At 46.4% G+C, this 20314-nt stretch overlaps 1 protein-coding gene across 5 annotated transcripts in view; it reads right to left on the bottom strand.

Moving 5' to 3' along the window:
- Positions 1-16185, bottom strand: part of SNCAIP (synuclein alpha interacting protein) — a 157054-nt gene extending 140869 nt beyond the window's left edge. For 3 of the 5 annotated variants that reach the window (XM_082724880.1, XM_082724877.1, XM_082724881.1), the window contains exon 1: positions 15212-15327. The gene's annotated coding sequence lies outside the window, so the exon portion shown is untranslated. Of the gene's footprint in view, positions 1-14566; positions 15130-15211; positions 15328-15839 lie in introns of those variants that run through there. The other 2 variants (XM_082724878.1, XM_082724879.1) reach the window with 2 other exon arrangements.
- Between the last annotated feature and the right edge of the window lie 4129 nt (positions 16186-20314).

Below are 20314 nucleotides of genomic sequence, written 5' to 3'. Positions count from 1 at the left end.
GTTAGGATCAACGGAGAGATCATGATGGCACTTTAACATAATTTCTCCTCTAGAAAGGACAGTTTAAAGGCAATAAATATACAGATGATAGATAGAATTAGGAAACTTCCTATTTGCTAAGTGCCCGATCTATAAGAAACATATTCTTCATAATGAAAGAAGGCAGGGAGCCTGCCTAGGTTTGACTTAAACCTGAAAGGATAAAAAGAGATACAAATGTTCAAATGACAATCATTCCTTCCAGAAGCATCAGCAATTCTGGCAAGGGGAGATGTGTTCTCCCTACTCAGCTCCTTGAACAATACGGACAATATATAAATCCTTATTTGGATTGACCTCAAAAGGCCTTTCAAATTGCTACACCTCCCCTGACTCTCCTTAATTGTAAAAATGAGACACTTCTGAAATGCACTCTCTCTAGTTTGAGAACACTCGCACAATTTTTCCAAGCCACTGAAAGATACATCCATCCGGTCTGAAATTTCAACAACTAGGACAAATTTATCATCAAATGTTAAGAAGTCACAGAAAGCTTTATATTCAAGCTGGTCCCTTCTTCTTCAGGGACTCCATTAAGTTTTCATCCTTGACCAACAGTTTCATCAGCATACTATACGTTACAGACAAGAAAACTCGAAATATCACGGTGACCTATTTGATGGGATTCAAGAATGAGAACTCAAAGACAGAAGTCAGAAAAACATGTAGGTGCAAGAAATCTACTACATGAGCATCACAATGCTGGTTTCCTATTCAACTCTGACCATACAGGGGCACATCTACCCCCTGAGAGCCTAGAAGAAATCCAATCCTGACGACCAACTGCCTTACGAAGCTGAAGGTACAGACACATCCATTATTCAGCCCAATTATTATTTCGTGGTCCCAAATAGGGTTTGCTGCATGAAGCAGACCCCATTATCCCAAGCAGTGATGTTTTAAGTGACTTTGGAAGTTGTCACTTTCTTTTTCAGACGTGGTGACTATGTAGCCTGTGCAGTGAAACAAAGTCAGATATCTTTAACTGACTTTTCAGCTCTGCCACGGGAGCACTTGCTGACCTTAGCTCTTGATCTCCTTCTGTTTCGCAGTTCCCATTTTTTAAAAATTTTTATTTTTATTTTTTATTTTTTAAAGATTTTATTTATTTATTTGACAGACAGAGATCACAAGTAGGCAGAGAGGCAGGCAGAGAGAGAGGAGGAAGCAGGCTCCCTGCTGAGCAGAGAGCCCGATGTGGGGCTCAATCCCAAGACCCTGAGATCATGACCCAAGCCGAAGGCAGAGGCTTAACCCTCTGAGCTACCCAGGTGCCCCCACAGTTCCCATTTTTAACTTTTACAACATGATAGTTATTTTCTTCTCACCCTTTTAAGATTTTAACACAATGCAGTGATAATTACTATGACAAACCCATACTCTGTAGAAAACAGAAACAAAAACAAAAACCTAATGATGATAATAATATGAGACCTTGTTGAGTACTTATTATGAGCCCATCGTTGTTTTAAATTCTACCTATATCATGTCATTCTCACAATGACCTCTGAGACAGGTCATCACATGGGTCAGGTTCCCAAGAGCAAACAGGTGACACACACAAATGCAGTTCAAGGGTAGTTTAATAAAGAGATCATGCACAAAGGTGTGGGCAGGGTTTGGAGTAACTCCAAGAGACGTCGCAGTGAGAGAGTGAGTCAAAAGGACAATGGCCACCAGAATAAAGCATCTGCAGGAGGGCAGTTATCAGAATTTAGAAACCAGCCTGATAGAGTTGGCTTCCTGCCAAGAGCCATTGCCTACAGAAGCAAGAGGTAACCTGTTAAGGAGGGGATCCAAGAAGTCAAGAGCTCAAACTCTCTTCCCACCTGCTTGCTCAGGTCCTGATGCTGCCTCCTACTGGCCAGACCCAACCAAAAGCCAGAGAACAAAGGAACCTGCTGATTTAGTTCCAAAATAATAACATACAGAGCAGGTGGAGAAAGAAAGAACATGAACCAGATTACCCACTATTCCCATTTATCCCAAGCATCCAAAAATTACCCTAAATAAGTGAGGTGATCAAAGAGTATCTGTTAGTAAGAGAAGAAATAATGTCAAAACATCAGGAGGTTCAGTAAGTATGTGAAAATGCAGACAGTGTCTTAAGAGAAGGAGCCAAGCCTTGCTCCAAGGTGAAAGTTCAAGCTCTTGGGGCGCCTGGGTGGCTCAGTGGTTCAAGCTCTTAACCAGAATGATCTTTTGCCCACCTCCACCATCTCTACCCCACACCATGTATAAGCATGTTGTCTGGTGTCTGGGGAGACAGAATGACTGTAAATAATTATCGCCCCCAAGAAGCTTGTAATGTGTGCTAGTTTTACCTCATCTGTCCATCTCATTATTGTCAAATCCCCCAATTCCTTTCTTGAAAGAAAAGTCCTATAATAGCATGTCTCTCACCACTTACAATTCCGTCACCAATTCCAACTAGGGGCTGAGCAGTGAAACCTCCCATCACATGGCATTCTGCCCCCTTGTCTGATAGGATCCTGCCTCAGAAGGATGTTCTGAAAATATATGACACAGGTGACATGATGGCATGACAGTATCTTTTGAGAAGACAAGTCCTTAACCTCTATTTACTGCAACAGAGTAAGCCTTAGGTCTTGTAATATTAATACATTTATTTTCAAGACATGCTGAAGGATTCATGCATTCAGCTGGTATATACCGGTCATAGAGTACATACTTGAGGCCGTTTTACTTGCCCAGACTGAGAAAACAATTCTTGCCAGAATCAACAACCGCTTTCTGCAGTGATGAGTCAACAATTACCCAGAGGGAAGTTAAAAGCGTGGACATTACCAACAGAAGTCATGGACACACATGTGGGAGAGCTGTCATGACCCTGGCCCCCCAACCCCCCATGGGCAGCACCAACCTTTACTTCTCCCCACATTGTTCAGAGCTTGGATGCAGGTTTAAACGCTGTAATAAATAAGGGGTGCCTGGGTGGCTCAGTGGGTTAAAGCCTCTTCGGCTCAGGTCATGATCCCAGGGTCCTGGGATTGAGTTCCAAATCAGGCTCTCTGCTCAGCAGGGAACCTACTCCACCCACCCTCCCACCCCCGCCTGCCTCTCTGCCAACTTGTGACGTCTCTGTCAAATAAAAAACAAACAAACAAACAAAAAAACACTGTAATAAATATCCTAACCCTGATGTCGTTCCTAGGGACAATCAAGTATCCTACTATTTTTCCATCTCTTAGGAAGGGCCTCTGGTTTGAAATACCAGCTCCAAAGAAAAGAGGCTGCCTTGAACAGATCAAATAGTCATTCGTCCCTGTGGGTTGTTTTTTGGTTTTGTTTTTTCTCAGTTCTACTTTTGAGCTTGAGGAGGCCACTCTTTGCTGCCTGATCCTATCTGAAATAGCACAGAGAAATCTTTCCTCTTTTCAGGGACAAGGCAAGTGACTCCCTTTCATGCTACGCAAGCTAAAGCTTTGCATTTTTAAAAACTATTGTACAGTGTGTCATGCAGCAAGGTTTGCCAAAGGGAGGGAAAAGAGAACAGAAAGAATAGCAGAGTTGATTTCCTACACGCAGGTTTTAATGATTCTGGAAAACCATCAACCTGTCTCAAATTTCTGCACTAATTTCACAGTTTCCCGCAAATGGCAAGGATGCAAAACCATCAATTAGCCTCATGGTAATTATATTTTAAAGAGCAACTCTTTCTCTTGGTAATTCTAACAAATGGACAAATGCAGTTCCTTAAAAGCCCAAACACTTGATGATGTTTATTTCATCTAAGAACTCACAGTAAAATCACCCTTCCAAAGATCTCCCAAATGTTTACTCAGGTGCACACACCTGTGCTTTCTGCAGCCAACAAAAGCTCTTCCTGTGCAGGATTTCTGCTGCATGACATGCATTTACATATATTATGAGACAGAAAGTGAGAAGAAACCATCGAGTCTTTGCTGGGAGAAGCCCACACCCCTCTACTTACCAAATCAGTCTGTAACTTACAAAGAGCTCTGCTATTTCCTAGCAACATGAGTAAACATTGTGCTATATCCAGCTCCCAAGATTTGTAACCATGTTAATCTGTGAGTACTCAATTTAATTAAAGATTAGACTTTTAAATTGTATTTTTAGTGCACAACAGTACTGCTAAATTATGATGATCAGCAGTTAAGGGTGCTTATGTCTGCAGAACTCGGGGAATGAAAATGAATCATTTATTTCCATCTTGATATGACTGCTCTTCTCTAAGGCGCTCTTCTCCAAGTTCACGGGCCTCGGAGTTCATTGGAATTCGATGGTTAAAACACAGCTTGGAGACTTCATTTATGAAAATTCCTTTAAACCTTTCACCGCTTTGACAGATCCAGTCCAAGCTCAGCGAGCCAATTCAAAAGTAGCTCTCAGCCTTTTTATAGGTTTTCAATTACACCAACACAGCACAGCAGAGCCGTCATGTTGGACCAAGTGTGTTACGGTCACAGAGAGACACGAGTTCTTTGCTGAGAGACGCAGATGAAAGCAGCATTCTCCAAACCACCGCCAACAGATGTAAAGCTTTGTCTGTCTCGAACCATCCTTGACTTATTAAAGAAAGGATCTTCCAATTAAATATGGCTAGCGTTCAGTTTTCTAACATATGATGTCTATGATGTAGGTTATGATTTTTTTTTTAACTTTTTAGAATGTACTTTGCAAAAATACTGGCAAGCTACCTTGTCTCCAAACTGTTCCAAACGGTTTAGCTGAGGAACTGTTCAGTTTCTGAGGTTCATTCATCCCTGCCCCACCCCCTCATAGTGTGTGACAGCAGCACTGACAATTCCCCACGGGCCCTCTGAGATACGAAAACCCCCAAGCAGGCTCATGAGCTTTCCAGGTGGAAACTGGTCATCAACAGTGAAATGAAGGTTATGCCTAATTCTGTTTTCTATTTCAAAGCACTCTTCAATTGGGCCTGAAGTAACTATACTCTTCTCTTAGACAAGAATCTCTTAAAATATTTATAGGACTTCGCAGATCAAACGCAGTATTTTCTTCCATTTTCAAACTTTGCATTTATTTGAATATGTGGTTAGTATGGCTTTATGGGAGTGCCAATCTGTGAGTCTTGGCTGTATGAATTATTTCAAGTGACATTTACCATTACGGGTAAAGTGGACCAATGGGCACATGCCCGTTAGTGGGTTTGAAGCACTCACAAAATTTATAAGCTGTATGTGCAAATGCTAATTTACTCCGGATACCACTCTCCAGTTCTCCCTGGGGAGGCGCGATGACTCCCAAACCACTGGAAACAGAGAAAGATCTCATGAGGATGACTCTTACAGCTCCGTGACACAGCAATTCCTTCCCTGTATATTGAATGTTCTGGATATCAGTTGGCCTTGTTTGTGTTAGTTAGGTCTATCCTATTTATTTGGGTTTGTCGTCGTTGTTGTTATCCTGTTAAATAAGACCAGTGCGCTTTAACAAATGAGGCTGTGTGTAAGTTGTCCTAGTACTCAGTGTTAAGAGTTCATGAAGCCTGAAGCTGAAGGAGACATATAGGAGCTCAGAACAATTCTAGGCTGGGACATGCCTTTTCACTGGTAGAGGCTTCCTGTGCATTCAGTCCTACTCAAATGCAGTTCTGTGGCACTGGACAGAGCCAGGCAGTGACAGGCAAAGAGAGGTCCTGTGAGGCAAGTCCCCATCCCAAAACACACACACACACACACACACACACACACACACACACACCCCAATCCCTGCAGTTCCTGAGGGTAACAACATTTCCTCATCCGTTAATGAATTCCCAATGTACCAGAGGCCAAATGTGGGCCTCCCACACACTGCATTCCTCACTGGGGGAGGAAGATGACAGATGCCTCCCTGACCTCAAGAGCCCACGTTCTAGGGCACAGGCCACCATGTCCAACAGAGACAACACTAGAGGTTCAAGCTGATTGCTAAGGGAGCCCACGCCTCCTCAGAGCCCAAGCCTGGAGTCCACCACGGGAGCCACATGCCACACGCAGCTCCTGCGTAGCACAAGTGGGCCTAGGGTCTGAGTTAAAAATAAAATACATGCCAAATTTCAGAAAACATCGAAAATAAGAACAAAAGCTATCTGGTTAATCTTTTTTTGTATTACACGTGGAAATGCTCATATTGGGGATACATCGGGTTAAGTAACATCCATTGTTAAAATTAATTCCACCTGTTTCCTCTTACTTTTATGTGCTAACTAGAAAATTTGCAATTACCTAAGTGGCTCACATTCATGGATCTATTATTGCTATCTGCCAGTTCTCTGGTCTAAGGAGCCATAAGGCAACACTTGGGGAAAGACCGTGGGAGGCTGGCTCAGGGGCAGCGGGGGCACAGGTGGGCGAGCAGGGAGGAGGAACTGCATAGAAAAGAGCCCCAGGGGCATGTCTCAAGGGCTGCAAAGACGGAGCAGAGGCTGGTACTGTTTGCTTCCCGAGCAGGGCACGCCTGCCAGATTCATGCAGCAGGGAGACCACAACATAAAGGCCAAAGTGACAGTCATCACATCACAAATAAATTAGAAGCAGCCTGTGGTTTACAGGGAGCCGTGCTCTGCTGGGGACCAGACTAACTAGCTAGCCCCGTGTCTCTACCCGGTCTGGCTTGTCATTTGGTCACTCTGCCTGCTCTTCTGCAAAGAGGTGGCTGAGATGCACTGGGGTGCCCGGGTCCCTGTTACTCTATTAAAGTCTCTGGAAATCAGGACTCTTGACATCCCAGGGGACAGAGGAAAGTGCTAGAGAAGGAGACACGTTTGTGCCTCGAGTTGTAAAGCCGCAAAGAGTGGAAACTGGAGTGGAACCAATCCTTTACACTTCCTTTTTCCTACAACACCACACTTTATTTCCTTGTTTGCCTCCTTCCCAGCAAGATATAGACTTGATGGAAATACCATGAGCTCGGGAACCACATCTGTGAGGTCACTCTGGCTCTGAGAGGTGCCCAGCATACAGCGGGCTCAAAATAACTGTCTGGGAAGGCATTCCTATGGAGAATCTGCAGCTAGCTTTGCTGCAGGGGACCTGTGAGGTTAAGGTTGCTGGGTGTGCAAAGTGCACTCAGGAATGAGTGAAGTGCTCACCTAGGCAGGGTTCAGCAGCTGCGATATATGTCTCAGACGCGGGTGTGAGCTGTCCTCATGGGGAAAAGAGGAGAGGCACTGAGACCTGCCCAGCCCTTGTCAGCTCCTGCAGGGGAGACATTCCCAGCAGCTCCCCCAGCAGAAGCAGCCTGTGACCCACTTCCAAAAGGGACGCTGAAGGGTGAGGGGAATCAGTCTAATGGAGGCTTGGAATTTCCGGGGCACCGGTGTCACTCACGCCCAGCATGGTAAGAGGAGCAAGTGAGCACGGAGACGATGCAGGTGTAGTTCTTGCGTTCCATCCCACTCTCACCCTTTGCTGGCTGGGAGGCCATGTTCCTCCCCTACATTTGCTCCAACACCCCTTCCAATGGGGATCAAAATCCGCATCTTAGAGGAGTGCTTTGCTGCTCTGCACTTCTCCCAAAGGACTGGCACTGGGTAAACACTGGAAAAACGGTGACCTGCAGGGGGTGATCAACATAGGACAACGGCTATTATCATCTTTCTTGTAGATTAGAGCTTCGCAACAAGGTTTCTAACCTGGAGTACTCGGAGCCATAGCAAATCCACAAGCAAAAGCTCGTGAGCTCAGTGGTATGGGGGCACATCTATTTCCTCCGAGGAGAGTACCCATAACTGTCATCAGAACCTCAACAGGCTTGGGGCGCCTGGATGACTCAGCCGGTCAAATACCTGCCTTCAGCTCAGATCATGATCTCGGGGTCCCAGAATCGAGACCCGTAACTGGGCTCCTTGCTCATCAGGGAGTCTGCTTCTCCCTCCCTCTCCGCTGCTCCCCCTGCTTGTGCTCTCCTGCCCTCTGTCAAATAAATACATAAAATCTTTAAAAAATTAAAAGCCCTCAACAGCCCCTCAGACATCAGGCAATAGCAGAACCACAAGAATATGACGGGAAATTTCTGAGAGAGATATTCCTCTTCATTTCCACTGTAGTACCAGAGTCCTTACTGCTTTAAATACATCTGTTTCCATAGTCTTTTCAACATATTCAAAGGCCAAGGGAGGCAAGTGGCATGTTTTATTCTTAGGAGGTGGTCCCTTCAGGTAAGAGCAGTAACACCAAAAATCCTAATGGGTGAATTGGAAGAGACCAATCATAGCTTGACTCTCCTCCTCAACTACCCAGAGTGTCTGACAGCTGGGCAAGCACCAGAAGGACCTGAGGGGCAAGCAAGCCTCTCCAACCCTGTAAATCTTAGTTTCCTCCTATGCAGAAAAAGGACGGATCATGATAATACCTCTGTGAGAATTAATAAGAAAATAATTGGAAGTCATCTGTTAAGCACCCAACGCAGAGTAAGTGCCTCATAAATATTAACTATTAAATAACCTCTTTTATGGCGGAGGGGGGTGGGTTGCGGATGGGAAGCATTCCTCATCTGCTCTCTGAGCCATACATTCTAGCTTCGAGACTGACTTTGGGCCACTGATGTTTTTCAGCCTCTTCCTTGAAGTAGCTGTTAGCAACCAAGCAGGCAACAAGCATGCCAAGGAGCTGGGGAAACAGCTGAAAAGTGTCCAAGCAGCAATTTCAAAGAGAACCTGCTTTCGGAGCCAACACTGTGAGACGCAAATTTAAGAGTTGAGTTAAAGGAAATAGAGTGAACTTTGAAAATCACCGAGATGAATGACTCAGTGCAGAGTTTTCACTCATTCCTCTGCAGCTTCTTGACTACCTTTGCTGTGAGGAGCCCCTGGCTAGGTACAGGGGTACACAAAGACCAAAAATCACCATGCAGCTGTCACTATGAGCACTCTGGGAGAGTCAGTCACAGATCCCAGAGTTTGAAACAGGGTTTCAAAGTCAACTATGATGCAGGGCTGGGCAGGACTGAGTGTTCAGCAAAGGCTTCTTGCAAGAGCAATACTTGGGTTGAGTGTGGGAGGAGGGGTGGATGTTCAAGGTCAAGTAAGGGCACGAAAGGGAAAACAGTCCATAGAGACAAAAGCACAGGCCAATACATGAAAATGAGAGAAGATGGAGCATTTGGGGACCGTGGAGTTGCACAGTTCAGCACAGCATGGCGATAACGGAGGCAGCTGGAAGAAGCCTTGCGGAGCACCTCCCTCCTACTCACCCACTTAGGCAGTTACCCGAAATTCAAGTTCACGTCTTTGTTCTTTAGAAAGAGCACTGGGGCCATGGTGGGGAGGACAGAGTTGAAGTGGATAGACTGGATATGGCATTTTCAGAGGAGGGTTGTGCAGGGTGAAACGGAGGCTCTAACTCTAATGGGGAAAGAGTAAGGTGAAGACAGAGCAGGAAGTTGTGGTGACTGACAAGGTAGAGGTCACATTAGGATCATTCCCAGGTTCACGGCTTGGGGGCAGAGTGAGAGGGCAATTCGTCCACCAGGGAAAACAGATGCAAGAGAAGATACCTGCCCCTTTGCTCACATGGTGTCCCTTTTCTCTACTTTTCTGTATTTTCTTGTTAAGAACAACCCCTTTCCTGCTCTCAGCCTGTTGGGTTTAGGAGGGTTTTGCTGATCACCCTCCCTGTGTAGCTCCTGCATTCCCCATCTCCCGCCTCCCCACGCAGACTGCTCCTCCTGTTTCCCTAGGCTCCTGGCCCGGGCACGTTATCAAGGACAAGCCAGGTCACATGTTCCAAACCCCTGGCCACAGTAGCTGGTTCAGTCAAGGGAAAGTGCCCAGTAATTCGAGTTAATCCCAAATTACTCTCTTTTCCTGCAGGGGTTAAGCTTGGAGCTGCTGTTGACCATCTCATCACCACGAAGCAGAGGGGAAATGAGAACTGGATTCTTCCTGAACTTTTCCCATACGGGAGCCAAACATATACCCCTTCCTGCCTAACCAGGTATAAACTGGGCTTCTATGACTTGCGGTCAAGAGCCACCGATAAAGGTAAGAAGTAAAGAAAACCGTGTCTCAAAAAAGGAAAGGCTAGGTCTGTTGCGTGGTGGATTATAAAAACCTCCGTAACTGAGACAATAGTACCTTGAAACATTTGAATCCACCGAAGACATTTAGGGATTTTATAGCAAATGCTACTGTGACTAATGAAAAGTCAAACCAGACTGCTTTAGAAAAGGTTACCGTACCAGATCATGGTACATTCACTCATTAAATTAACATTTATGGAATATCTTCAGGGCTCTTAGACTTGTACAAAAGCAGCAATAAAAGTGGTGTGCTTGGATTTGAGCGGGTCCATCCGCGGCCTTCCATAACGAGCAGCTGTGCGCGCCGCTCAGACTAATTGTGCGACACCAGAGCAGCCAGGTGGTTCTGTCTGGCCCGCAGCTGCGCTTGATGCGGACGAGGCCACCTGAATTTCAGACTGGCCATCAATAAAGCCAGGCTGGTAAAGCTGCACCTTCACTGAGCCCTTAGTTGAAAAAGCGTTGAACGCGTTTTGAATTCCACTCCCCTCTAATAAAACAACCGCCGATTTTTATGGAGGAGCCTGGAGGACACGCGATGTTGGGCCTTCTTTCTTTACTCTCTTTCCATGCAAAGCCCCCGACTCTAACTGTTTCTTATGAATGCACCTGCAGAGCTCTAGGTAAGTAGGCCTGAACTGTCAGCTCCTACCCTGTGTGCTTCTCGAGTTGCTAGGTCCAAATAAATCTGCAAGGGTTCATTACTGCTGGGCATGTGTTGGTTCTGCGCCCCTGGGTCTAGTTTCACTTCTGACAGCAGTACGCCCCTGTCCTCCTACTGAATCCCCACTGGGTGCTGTCTTAGTGGGGCTGTCAGCTAACATGCGCAGCTAAGCAGTGTGCATGCCATTATGCTGGGCCAAAGGTTTTTTTCTCTCTCTCTCTAAGATTTTATTTATTTATTTGAGATAAACAGAGAACGAGGGGAGGGGCAGAGAGAAGAGGAGAAGTAGTCTCCGTGCTGAGGGCAGAGCCCGACCCAGGGCTCCATCTTACAACTCTGAGATCATGATGGGCGCCAAAACCCAGAGTCAGATGCCCAACTGACTGAACCCAGGCATCCCCAAAGGTTTTCTCTTTGCGGGTATGCTAAGTCCATGGGCAGACCTCTGGCTGTGCTTTGCAGTAAAAGAACTCGAGTTCCTACTCCCCCAACCCCACGGTGATTCCCTTTCCATCCCAAAAGTGGCTCTTCTGACTTCCCTTTGACCTCTGAGGTATTCTCAGGTTGCCTCTTGGTTTCTGTTGCTTTACTCTAGAGAAACTCAAGTCTCTACAATTCACTGCAACTTAAGCACTAAGCCACAGCTAAACTTATACATACTCTGCAGTTTATGAAGTCCTTTCACATTCAATTTATCTCTTTTAATCAACCCTTCTGGAACTGAATTTTTCTTCTCCCCCCCAAATAAACCACTTACTGATTTCTCTGTTTCTCACGATGGCACTTAGGCTTTTTTAAAATTTCAGAATGATTTGGACTGGGGGCTTTCAGTCATGCCCTATCATCAGCAGTCACCTAAACCTAAACTATGGGACCCCCACCCAAAGAGAGTTAATCCCACTGTCTTTTCCACTGTCTCTGCCTCCTCCTTTGCCAGAGCTTTCCTCACCTCCCAACGACGGTGGGAGGTGCCACCAGCCTACTGTCTCTGAACCAACCTGACACCCCTGGCAGAAGGTTGTGACTCAAATTTTACTATTGCTGCACTATTCCTCACCTACCCAAGGTTTATAGAACAAAGACTACAAGACAGTGATGTACAGTTCATTTCCTAACCTAAATTCTGGCCTGCCCACTAATCTCTCCTGACTTACAGTAGACTCTTCCTTAGTAGAAAACATAGTCCAAAATGATTGTTCAAACATGCAATAAATTGAGGGGGGGAGGGCTGAAATTTTGTGTGTGTGTGTGTGTGTGTGTGGCTGTCTCTCATTATAAGTGGCATCTTTCTACACTCCTGGAATGCAAGGTGACCTTGTGATTTGATCTGAACCATGGGAGAGCAACAAATAGGATATAAGCAGAGGCTTCACACTTGGCTCTTTTGCTGCTCTTGGTACAGGATTTATTATGTGAAGATGCCCAGTCTCGTTGGCTCAAGAACAGGAGGTACATGCCTTGGTCACCTGTTCATCCAGCTAACAGCATGGTAACTGCCAGATGAAACCGAAGCCATTCCATCATCCTGCCAGCAGCCCACCTACCAGCAGACTGAAGATGCCCGTCAAGTTCAGCAGAAGAACCACCCAACTGAGCTCAGCCCAAACCACGGACCACAGAATCATGAGCTTCAGTAGCTGCTTTAAGCAACTGCATTTTGGGGTCATTGGTTAGGCAGCGACCCCTAACTGATAACACATGTGAACTGATTTGGTCATTTTCTCCCCAGAACTCCTTTCCAATGACTATTCAGCATCTTGGGTGCTCGACCATAAGGTATCTTTTGTGGGTCCTATTTCCTCCCTTCTAAGTGCCGTGTGAAGAGATCGTGCACTTCATATTTTTATATGTCACACATGCATGAAATGAATACACTGCAATTGTTTAGGAATAAATTAGTGCTTGCCCAGAGCCTAGCCATCAGTTTCATCAATTCATAGTCATCATTTCAACATATAACCTGATCACTGACTTTAAAGCTTAAAAGAGAGTGAAGATGCAAACTATAAATGAAATCTGGTTATCTCATCCATGTGAAATGCAAAATCATCCAAAGTGTAAATCCTACAAGTAACCGATTTATTGATTCATTTTCAATAAATTACTCCTTGTAACTAAACCTGATTGTCAATCAAAGGCACCCAAGGAAACAAATACATAAGGGTAAAAGTTTCACAGGAGCAATTGTTAGATTTTCGCCAGGATATTATTGTTCTCCCAAGACACAGATTTCTCCTCTGTGGTTTGCAACTATAACCTGACAGACTGCCAAAAATAAGGGTTCTATTCTAAGAGTGTCACTGATTCTCTTGTTGCTGGTTCAATTAGATTTTTGCATTTAAAAGAGAATTTCCCTTGTGTTTCTTATAATGGTGCACCTGCTCCTTGGGAGATTTCCTCTTCTGACAAGTAATGCCTTAAATCTGGCAAGAAAAACAGCTCCAAGCTTTCTCTGATAATATCAAAGATCATTTGTTTGTATTAGATGTTCGTGTGGGTTTCCCTCCTCTTAAGAGCAGTAAAGTACTACTACAGCTCCTTCCAAAACAAGGGTGCTCACAAAGTTTCTTGGCCTCTGTTCCACATTTCCACAGACACCTGCACCAAGTGCCTGGAATTAGCAAAACTGTGACATAGTATAGAGAGAGATTCATCTACGCTAGTCACTTCCTTTCGGACATCAACACATGGTAAATGTCAAATCAATAAACGCAGCCTCACTTCACATCTACTGTCTTGTAACCTTCCTTCATGAAATTCTTCGGATGGAGAAAATGAAGTTTACATTCAAAGTTATATCCCTTATTTTGTTCTATTTTATTTTTGAGATGTCCAAAAGATCCTTAAGAGAAGTACCACCTTCTTCTTTCTGATTCTAGACCTGGGAACTCCTACATATTTGGCTATGGGTAATCTCCAGTTAGAACTGCCTTTGGGAGAGACTTCCGTGATTGACAGCAAAATGTCACACCTTCTTCAAATAGTTTTAAGAGCCCCTTAAAGTTCCTTCCACTCGGAACCCCGAACCATGCTGAGCCTAAATTAACATTGAGCTGCATGGGGAGTAGCCAATAGACATCTTCTCCCAGATGCGAACACATTAGCATACTGCTTCCCTAGACCTTGTTCTCTCTGCCTTTTAAAATTTCAATATGTACAAATGAAATACAGATTTCAATCCATTCCCAATGGGGATGTCTGCTCCGTAATAAGAGAAATAGGTTTTTGCCTTCTTGCAGATTCAGCAAGGAGAGTGGTGCTTGAAAATTACGTGTTTAGAGTGACACCTTGGAGAACTGACATTCTCTGCACACATGTAATCCTCATAAACCTCCCCAGACAGCCCTTATTTCATTTTGCAAAATGCACCCTGGCCGGACTCCACAGCACGTGGTGTGTGGCGAGACTGTCCTGCCCAGGCTCTCCCTTCCTCTGAGTTCTTCCCTGCCTCCAGGCTCTCTGATGGGCACTTGTCCCTCATAGTGGAGAGAAGTGAGGAGGCTCAGCCACCAGCCAGGGCAAAACCGACACCAAGAGTACTGCTTCCTCAATGAACTTTCCCAAGGAAAGCAAGGTTCCCACAGGAAAAAACAACACGTTCCACCCCCCACACCCCCCCTCCTAGCGGTCCATTGAAAACGAGCAACAATGCTGTTGCCTTTTTGTTTCGTAAAGACTTTCTTCGCTGCAAGCAGTAGCGTGTTCCTCAAAGAATGCTAGTATTTCCTGTGGAAACTGTATGGCTGCCAGGAATGGCTCATAATTTTCCCTTCTTTTCTTTTCGTAAAAAATGAAATAAACAAAACGTGGCATTTGACAATAGCCAAAATACCAGTTCACCTCACTTACCACCTGCAGATGAAAGCCCTCACCACGAGGGAAGGCCAAGAGAGGCACGTTCCCGGCTCAAATCGACGCGGACGAGCCTGCGAAGCAGGACAGCGCCCGGGGCAGCTCTGAGCCCCGGCTGGAGCGGGAGGCAGCCAGGGAGCCCCGGGAATGCGCGTGGGGCTCCCCGGAGCGGCAGCCACCCCAGCCGTCCCCTTCCGCGCTGATTAGTATTGTCATTGGGTACTGTCGCTGTTACTATTACTTGGCCCCTCGTCCTCCGGGCTCTCAGGAGCTGGGGCCCTGCCCATCCCCGCCTCCGACACGAGGTGAGGTGGCAGCGCGGATAACCACCGCACGAAACGCGCAAAGGAAGAGAACAATCCTTTGGCAGCCGAGGCGGGGGCTCTCTCCCCCCTTCCCCAGAGGAAAGCTGCCGCTCGGCAGCCGCCGCCGCTGTTACTATAGAGACCTTCCCCCAAACCCGCTCTGCAGAGGCGCCGCCGCTGCCCGGGCCGCCCGGACTCGCGGCACAAAGGGGGCCCGGGGGCTGTGGGAAGCAGGGGCGACACCCGCCGGGGTCGCCCGGTGCAAACTTGGAAAGGCTCAGCCGCCCGCGCCGCCGCCCCCCGCCTCCCCGCCGCGCCCGCCGGGACCTGGACTCACCGGGGGCGCCCGGCGCGCCGGCGACTCGCGAGCGCAGACCGACTGACGGACGCACGGGTGGACGGCGGCGGCGGGAGCAGGAGCCGCCGCAGCGGGAGCGGGCGGGCAGCGGGCGGGCGGGCGGCAGAGGCGCTGCCGCGGCCCGCTACGTCACAATGCGGCCGGGCCGCCGGCGCCGCTCCCCCGGCCCCCCAACGGGCGCGCGCGGGGCGGGGGCAGCCCCGGGGCGGCCGGGCGCGGAGCCGGCGCGGGGGGACGCGGGGGGACGCGGGGGCGCGGCGCGGCGCGGGCGCACCGCGAGGGACGGGGGCGCGGCCACACCGCCGGGACTGCCTCCGCCCCGCGCGCGCCCCTCGCCCCGGGCCGCGAGTCCCGCTCCGCCGGACTGACGGCCACCCTCCCCGGCCGGCCCGCGCCCCTCCCGCGCTGCCTCCCCGCCGGCTCCGCGGCTCCGGTCCGCGAACCTGCGCTTCCTTCTCCACCTCTCGCCGGTCCACCTCTGCCGCCTCGGCTCCTCGGCAGCTGGGCTGCTACTCTCCTCCCCTCCGACTTTTTGCCCCCGCTCCCCCCTTTCTCCTCCGCCCCCCGCTCGGCGGCCTCTCCCCCTGGAAATGAAATCGCCCCTCACCGGGATCCACGCGTCAGCGGCTGCCCCCTCCTTGGTCCCCAAACCAGTCCGCCGGTCCAGCCTGAACCGGGAAAAGGGACTCGGGGAGGGGAAACGGAAGGTGGGCACAGTCCTGGGACACTGCTGAGCTGGAGGAGCCTTTGGCAGAGGAGGTGGCGCTGGCACGGAGTCCTCGCCCCCTCTCCTCCCTCCTGCTCGCGCCCTCCAGGGCTTCGGCGAGGAGTGGATGGCAAAGGGGGCTTGGCCCGGACTGTCCTTTGCTCCGGCGTGGGTGCTGGACGGAGACCTTGCGCTGAAATAATGGCTTTTTCATTCGACAACTTTGCTGTACCGCAGGCCCTACTGTAAAATTTACTTTGAGCGTTTTTTTCTTGAAGGGAGGCGGAGGTGGGGCGGGGGGCAGATGGATGAGGCATGTGGGCAAGTCAGCCGTTGTGACTGCCTCTTTCCTTCCTTATTTCCTAAATGAAATCAGGGAGAGTGGAAGCATTTATGGTGACATTGGCTCAGGACCATCTCTCTTTTTGCCCTTTGGAAAGCTTTAAATGGTTTTGAAGAAATCCCTTTCCCAGGAGAGATGACTCGGAGAAGTTCACTCAGCAAAGCTATTGAGGGCCACTCTCTTGCTCTAGGGTGTGGCTGCTTGCCGGCTCTTGCCCCAGAGAAAACTGTGAGGAAGCAAGTTCTGGTCCATCATCCTTTTTGTTCCCTTGCCAGTTCCAAGGGAGCTAGAGTGGCGCCAGGATCCTGGGAAACTCAGTACTTATCTGGGTTAATGGCACTGGGGATGTGCAGCATGTGTGAGCCTGTCATTGAAAATACATCATGGATAATATATTTACCACATAGAATAAAGATAATGTATTATATATTAATAGCCCATAATAATGTATTATTACATATGTTAATAATATGTCTTTAATACCTAGCAACCAGAAACGACCTGATTGTTTAAAAAGTGGAGTTTTCTGGAGGACTAGTGTAAAACTGTACACAGTGCCTATGCAGTGCATGGGCTGCTCTGTTGGCAGGAAAGAGGCAAACTGTAGGATTAGGAGGACATGGCCCGCTATCCTGTTCTGGACCTGTCTGGACAAGTACAGTAATTACTTGAGATGAGGACTCCCTTGAAGGCCAGCAGAAGACATTTCACATGCTTCTAATTTGATTTCCTACTGAGAAACTGAATTTCTCTCTCTCCGCTTTTTGACATCATTGGCCAAGAGTGTGTCCTGCAGTGTTGTAATTTGTTTATTGTAATTGATCATATATAAGACTTCAAGTACATGTATAGAAAGTGGCTTCACAATTTTAAGAACATGCATTATCCTTCAGTAGAAAAATATAAAATCAGATGACATCATATGGCACTAAAAATACTTGAAAATATTGGGCTTAATTCATTCACATCTGGTTAAAATAAAAATACTGTTTTTTGTGTTTCCTTTCTTTTTTTTTTTTTTTTTTTTTTGCCTAGTATAAACTCTGAGAAAAGCACATCTTGCTTCCATCCAGTAGATATGAATGGAAATTGGTGTCATCCTTGACATGGTCTGTAGAGAGCTTAGTTCCATTGCCATCCTGTTAAATATTTTGACATCCTGGTTTTGTTTTGTTTTTTTAAATAATCAGATTTTAATGTATCAAAGGAGTAATCTTTTGAATAATAAATGGGCATCTTCTTCCTACTGCACTGAACACCTACCAGCTCTAATAGTGCACCAGGTGTTAAATGGTTCAAGAAGGGGGCTGATTGTGTTGCACATACAGAAAATGGGTTGTCCCAGGGGGAAAAAAAATTATCTGTTGTTGTGTAGCCCAAAGAAAAGCATGCCATAGTGTAAAAGGTCAGTCTCTTAGATGTTGTTTCAGACAGTTTCCCCTGTTTCTTAATAGTTCTTTTCTCATGGTTTATTCTCTTCCTAACATGTTTTTGATTACATGTTTACCATTGTTTTCATGTGATTATTTTTACACTGTGATTTAAACCTACACTTCTATATACTTTCCTGCATAGTCTATGAGTTTGCTTTTGCTTGGATCATTTGTTGGTTTGCTTTTCCTGTGCAATCTGGTGCTAAACTCGAAACCACAAATTGATATACAAAGTGTGGAAGGAGTGAGGTAGTTGGGTTGGAAGAGACCTGTTAGATTTTAAATTGGATGGCAAGAAAACCAGCTTCCTCAGCAAGATGTTGACTTGTTATCAAGTTCATGAACTACTCTGCTTAGTCTGTTGGCTGCTTATTATCAATTACCAACCAGTCTCTGATACTCAGTTTTCTAATCAAGGAGCTGCCTCGGTAGGCTAGGCAGTACTGTGGAATGGCTTAGCAACCGCAGCCACTGGACCATTTACCCCTTTCAAGAATATTCCCCACCATGCCTACCACTGCACCTTTAACAGCAGTTTGCATATTTCTGCTTCATGCCCATTTCTTAAAAAAAAATAAAAATAAAAAGAGCGAGCGAGAGAGTAAGAAAGATCTCTTTATTTGAGAGAGAGAGAGAGAGAGAGAGGTGTGTATGCAGGGGGAGAGGCAGAGGGAGACAAGCACTCTCCCCACTGAGTGGAATACCCCCCCCCCCACACACACACACACATCAGGGCTCCATCCCAGGATCCAGAGATGAGGACCTAAGCCAAAATCAAGAGTCTGACGCTTAACCGACTGAGCCACCCAGGCACCCCTCGTGTCCATTTCTTATCCCCTACTATTCAACTGTCAATTCCCATCAAGATGCCAGGGAGTTCATATTACTCATATTTGGATCTTCAACACTGAGTACATTTTTATACTCAAGAGTTAGCTACTGAGAATAATTAGTACAAAACTCCATTTCACTGTATATCATCTGCCAAAGAGCTGACATCTAATTGTTCATTCAATTATTACAATTAAACATCTGCCTCTATCCTTTTACCCAGTTCCCATAATATATCTTTATTGTGTGACAAACACTGGATAAACCTGCTATAACACTGTCACTGATCAAGCCGAAAACCATTCTCTTTTTTTCCCTATTTTTTAAATGTAGTTTTTCTTTAATAAAACATCTCTGTATTAAAGGCCCAGATTTTTTTATTCTCATGGTACATCTGGGTCAATGAGGGAAGATCTGTTTGAAGTCCTTCCTGACTTCTGGTTGAGAACGATAGTTTGGTTGTGGCAGACTATTATTTTATCCTGGAGTCACGCTTGTTTCATTTGCTTGTACAAATGTATGTAAGTAATTACAAGGTATTTATATTGAGAATCAGACCATACTCTTGCATAAATGTGATTGTATCAGTCAAGATGGGTTAGGTTACCCTGTGGTAACAATCATGCAACAATTCAAAACTTTCATAGATTAATACAAATGTATTTCTTGCTTTCACTAGATGTCAAGTTCAGGTCAGCTACACCTCTGCTTCAGGTCTTTTTGATTTTAAGCCTCAGCCAAATGGAGCAGCTTGCTAACAGCAAGATTGCTCATCACTCCATGAAGGAAAGAGAACTAAGAAGGGTCTTTAGCCAAGAATTAGATGCTGCAGCTTAGAAGCTAGACCTGTCACTGCTGCTCACAGCTCATTGGCGGGAACTAGTCATGTGGCTCCACCACTCAGAGAGCAAGGAGGAGGAGGGTCCTGGCTGGCTCAGTCGGTTAAGCACCTGCCTTCGGCTGGGGTCATGATCCCGGGGTCCAGGGATCCAGCCCCATGTCGGGGACCCTGCTTCTCCCTCTCCCTCTGCCTGCTGCTCCCCCTTCTTCGCTCTCTGTCAAATAAATAAAATCTTAAACAAACAAGAGAACAAGGATGGGCATCGTACAACATACCCAGAGTATTTGCTAATTAATAAGATGGGGAAATGTGAACATTTTACATTTCACCATAGATAAAATAGGAGAAAATTCCCTGTGTATTTTACCTGAAAGCCCTAGAGTTTAAGAAGGGGAATAGATGTCGAACCCAAGTATAAATGCTATAGCAAGTTTTACTTTCTGAAAGTATAAATGCTATAGCAAGTTTTACTTTCTGAAAGAAATTGCCCAAACCACAGTAAAGAAACATGACTGAGAAAAAATGATGAGGAGCTCAGTTTTTGAACAGTTTTGAGTTTCACAGAGAAAGGGATGGTTATAGAACATACTCACTTGGTTCTCCCCACCCCCTTTCTCTGATACACTCCCTGCCCCCTCCTCTTCCACCTGCTCTTTAGACAGTGCTCCTCTCTGCTGTACCCATGTGATTTCCCCTGCTTACACTGAGTGTGATTAGGAATTGGCCACTCCTCACATGACAAGTTTTCTATGGTCATTTCTTCACTTTCTAGTACTTTTTCCCCCTTTAGGATGTCTTTTCTCTCTTAGCTTTTTGCTTCATCTTAGACTTCTAATAAAGTTAGAATTGGAAGGGAGATGAAATTTAAGTACCACAGTTTAGCTGCTTATAATAGAGCAGCTTTAATCAAAGATTTGGTATAGAAGGA

This window comes from Mustela nivalis, assembly GCF_964662115.1.
Source record: "Mustela nivalis genome assembly, chromosome: 3".
NCBI lineage: Eukaryota > Metazoa > Chordata > Mammalia > Carnivora > Mustelidae > Mustela > Mustela nivalis.
The sequence above is the reverse complement of the archived record's forward strand: the minus strand, read 5'-3'. Positions and strand labels throughout refer to the sequence as shown.